This window comes from Eurypyga helias, unplaced genomic scaffold (genome assembly GCF_000690775.1).
Source record: "Eurypyga helias isolate BGI_N326 unplaced genomic scaffold, ASM69077v1 scaffold13125, whole genome shotgun sequence".
NCBI lineage: Eukaryota > Metazoa > Chordata > Aves > Eurypygiformes > Eurypygidae > Eurypyga > Eurypyga helias.
In genome coordinates this window covers 1-5,041 of record NW_010252138.1, presented here as the reverse complement: position 1 = coordinate 5,041, position 5,041 = coordinate 1, and positions in this window count along the sequence as shown.

Sequence of the window (5,041 nt, the reverse complement as noted above, 5' to 3'; positions counted from 1 at the left end):
CTGAAGAGGGAAGAAAAACCCAAACAAGTTAGAAGTTAATCAAGCGACTGAGTTCTCATACAGTTTTAAGTCAGGAGTTGAAAAGATGACAGATGGGCAGACTGGCAAACATGTTCTTATGCCTCAAGTACACAAGTCCCAGCAATCTCCAGAACAGATTAATGTCCATAAATCACTAAGACACCTTGGAAGTTTCAATTAAACTTACTTAAATTTTTTTGTTTGTTTGCTTTTGTTTGGATTTTTTTTTTAAAGTCCATATTGTGCTTCTTCACCCTCCTCTTCAGTCTCATAGGACACAAGGGTAAAAAAAAAAAAGTGCAAAATTTGGCATGCAAATTCCTGGGATTTCCAACTCCCTACTCAAATGCAAATCCTCCTTCCATATACACAGTACCAAATCTACCTGTCTTCCACAGGCACCAGTCAACACTGTCACACATGCTGTCCTGGTAAAGGATGATGAATTTACAATGGTAAAACTCTGGAAAATAGCTAAATAGGAAGTACCCAAAGGTACCCCTCTTCTACCGTTGGCCAGTACTATGTGTTTCTATTTCCTGCCTGCTCGGCCTAACCCAGGCTGGATAGACTGCAGTCCTACAACCACCTTCCTGCCTCAAATCTGCTGCTGCGGTTGCCAACACGCATGACAGAAAATGTTCCCAGTCTGAGGGCTTCCAAACAAGGCAAAGATTTTTCCATGGGAGCAGGAAAGAGAAGGTGGACAAAGGTGAAATAGTGAGGGAAATTAGCCTGACCCTGGTACACAGCTCACATCAACTCTTCAGTGAAGACAAGTTTAAAGATATAATTATTAAAACAAAACTTTGAAATCGAAGCATGAGAGGATTCACTGATTAACTTCTCAGATGTCAACTCATATCCAGTTTACTATGCAGTGTTTTAGGGATAACAAGTATCCATCACTGATAAATTAGCTGCAGCCAGCCACTGTCACCACCCTCCCCAGCCTTGCACTCCTCTCTAATTTCTCAATCACTGTCTGGCTCCACGTGCACGATCCTTCACCAGGGAAGGAGGAGGGGAAGAGATCCTCATGTCCAGACCCAATGTGCTCTTTCCAGTTTGAAATTCTACCAAAAGCCTAGGTGCAGACCCAGCACCACTTCCCTGTCTCCCTACCAGAGGTGGTCGGGATGCAGAGAGAACGGACCAGTCATGCCCATCTCATGGGCTCGCGGTGCTGGAAGGGGGCTGTGGCAACTTCAACGCAAATGTGGGAAATACTCACTCGGAAGCGAAACCCAGGTGAACAAACCTCACAGGACACTAGAAGCTTGACAGGTCTGTCCTCGTGTCTGATCTCAAATCTACCCTGCTCCAAACACCCTACAGAAAAAAAACCAGATGGTCTCCTTGTGCTCATCTACCCTCACATCCATATCCCAAGGTCTGCTCTTTCCCAAGTGGAAATCAGACTTCCCAGACTGGAGGAGGTGCTGTTGGTGCCAGTTCATTAAAAATGCAAACAGCAAGAGTACAGGGACAAAATAGCTGATGCCAGCTGGGAGGCTGCGATTCCTGCCATGGGGAAATTCCAGGATGACAGAGAGCCAGTGAGGCCATCTCTACCCTTCAACTATGAGCTCCAAATCAGAAATGCCAGAGGCAAGAAGCAAAGGAAATGGGAGCAACAGATGGCTCTGCTGCAACCCAGCAGCACTGATCCCAGGGGACAGTTGCTCCAGCCAGAAGCAAGCCCGAAGGCTGTTTTAAGTGCCATTTCAGGGGAATTGCAGGCTCCTGCTATATCCCAAACCATGAATGTCCTTCTGCATCCTGAATCATGGTCAATCAAGCGGGTTCAGAGTATTTATAGGTGTTTCTGTCTGGCTAAGCTGTTCAAAGTCTCTTAACAAGCTTCAGCAAAAGAGACTGTTTCCAACCTTAATTAAGAAATAGTAGTTCCTGGGCTTCCTTTAGCTATCACCTCTCTAAAAGACTTGACACTGAGACTGGCTGATGCATTCAGAAAACAGTATGCAAGCCTTGTCCTAGCAAGTCTTCATGCTGAAGTGACAAAGTTCATCTGCTGAGGAGCAAAAAATCACCAACCTCCTCTGCTTACACTCCAGGTCTAAGCCCCTAGGGAAGGCACCCAGTCTACAGCTGCAGACACAACGGGGCCTGAGCTCACCAACAGCCCCTAACAGCAACACAACAATCTCAAGGAGCATCAGAAACCCACTGCACATGGCCTGTGAGCGGGTGCTGCAGACCAGCTCTTTGAGGGAGCTGTTTCTGAGAACAGGCTCCAGTCTTGTAAGGAAAGCACAGCGCTGGTTGGTGGCCTGAAAACAAACGTGAAACGTACCATAATTTATGACGCAGTAAAGCCCTCATAAGGAACAGTCAATCGAAAAGGGTCTCAGGTGTGAGTTTTACTTTTAATCCAGTCTCCTCAGTGGAGGAAAGCCAAGCCCACCAAGGGTGTAGTCTCCCTCTGTCCTGGGTGAAGCAGGGCTGTGACGTGCTTTTACCCCCAGCAGCCATGACTATTCACATACTGTACTGCTGTCATTTTCAGTAATTAGGCACCAGCTCACTTCCCCTTCAGCTACAGAAGAAAGTAACACACACAAACACATGAAGTAGTGCTGCCAGTGCTGATTTGCTTTAGGAGCCTTGAATCAAGAAATCACTTGTTAGACAGCCACCTAGTGTTCAGTACCACTGCTCTCTAGTTGACACAAAAGCCACAGGTGCAAAGGTTTGAGAAAATATTAAGGAAAAAAAACCCAAATCCTTGTAGCTCTGCAGACTTACAGATGAAACATGACAAAACAATCCTTGCAAGCCAGCAGCTATTTAGTGATACAGTTTGCAAAATTCTGCTGTGGACTTTAGGTCTTCCCAACGATAAAAGTTCATCTTGATAAATCAACATTTTTTTACTAGCTGTATGAAAATACTTTTAAGTCTTCAAACATAAATTTGCAGTTGTATGTGGCTCTTTCTCCAAAAGCCTTCCCTCTGATGTGAAGACCCTTCCTGCGCCCACGTGCCTTTCCACAAACAAACTCACACCGCAAACAAGGGTCCAGGGTCCACACAGGTTAAGGACAGCACACGGCTCTAAGCATACAGTGCAAAAGCCAGCTCCAGAGATTAAAGAACTGGTTAGCCTTTCTTTCTCTAGACTGCAACAGTGAGGTGAATTTAAATTCATTAAGTGAATTTCCTGGAACAGCAAAGGATTCACCACACTCCCCCAGCTTTGCTGTAAATGGAAGGTGAAGCACAGCTCCCACGTCAGGGCCTCCTCAGGCAGACCCACACACACCCCTAAGGGATTATGTACATACCACGGCACGGGTGGTGAGCACACACATCACCACACGGAAGATGACACCAGGCTGTGTTTCTGTCCTTTCTGTGAGTAATGGGGTCCAGGGTCTGTGTGAACATTGACGAACATATGACCTGGCAAGTACCTCTTCAGGAACAACGATGCCCCAAGAGAAGGCTGCCCCCAAAGAGGAGGGTTGGCCTTACTGCCAGCATCACAGACTGCCCAAAGGTGTCAGAAACATGCAGCAAAAACACTCTTGCTGCAGCCCTCCAGAAATGGCCCTACAAGGCTGACCGTCCTCCCCCAGGTCCTGCACCATCTTGGTCAGAGCTATGTCCCTGTAGCCATTCCTCCTTACAGCCTGCAGCACTGCCAACTGCTCAATTTCTGTTACCCCCATGACAAACAACCAACTGCAGTGTGGAGAGACAAGCTTCCTCTTCTCCAACCCAACATGGCACCATGTCCTAGCTAGCAGGACAACTGCATCATCTTCAAATACTGTGAAGAGGCTGCAAGCAAGCCTGACACAAAGCACCTTACTGGTACCCCAGAGAACAGGCTCTCCCTGGGGGGAGTCATGGGTTGGCTGTCCCAATGGGGTGGCACTGGGATGGGAAATGCCTTGGGAAAGACTATCTGAATATTGATGGTAATTCAACAGATGGCTCCAATTGAGGGAAGAGATCGCTCAGACAATGGAGCTGGAAACAGTTCATAAGTCTCCTGCCCTCTTACCTCATGCTCCACCATTGCAGGATCCCAGCATGCTGCCATTATCTCCCAGGGGAGCTGCCCACTACTTTCTTCCACTTCCAACACCCCCAAGGTTTTTAACCACTCTTTTGGTTGCATCAGCTCAAATATCTGGCTTGAAAAGTGCTCATGCAGATAAATACATGAAGATGCTTTTGCTTTTTTAGATGCTTTTTCATCCTGTCCAGAATGTTAACCCAAGGGGAGTTAACTCCAAAAGGGCTGAGCTGAAGAAATCATCATCCGCAGGGGACGAGATAGGCAGCATTTGAGGAAATTCTCAGAGGTGGCTGGCTGCCAACAGAGTTTAAATTTCACATAAAGATAAGTCCTTAAAACTCAGAAGAGTTTGCCCCAAGCATGAGTTACGATACCATGACCTGTCATGACCAGCTTCCCATGCTGCAGCATCAATCACACCATTCAGGTCTGCATCCCAAAACGGATACGACATACAACACCCAACTATCAGGTGATTTAATCAGAGGAAAACGTAAGAGAAATAGATGAGGACTCAATCTACCTTTGTGTGCCTGCAAGCACTCCAGACAACATTCTGGGCTGTATCTACAATGGTCTGTCTTCACAAAGAACAATGTTAAGATTTTCTTTTTTCCACAAAGGGGTCATGGCAGTGCCCTACATATTCTTTTCCTTACGTAACGTGGTGCTGATGTGCACAGATGACAGACCTGTGGCCCTGTTGTCCACCAATGTTTTCTCCTAGCTTATAACCTCTACAGAGCAGGATTCCTTTTAATTCTATGTCTGTACAGCACCTAACACAAGGGGTTCTCACTCCTATCTGGGGCTGCTCGGTGGCACACAATTTACTTGGCACACGGGCGGCGTGGTACCCTTCAGTGCATGCCTGAAACATTCTGGGTAGGGTGTGGTAAATGAGATCCCACAGGTCGGGGAATTTTTTCAGTTCAGACTATATTTAGCTAGTTTCAATGGGAACAACAA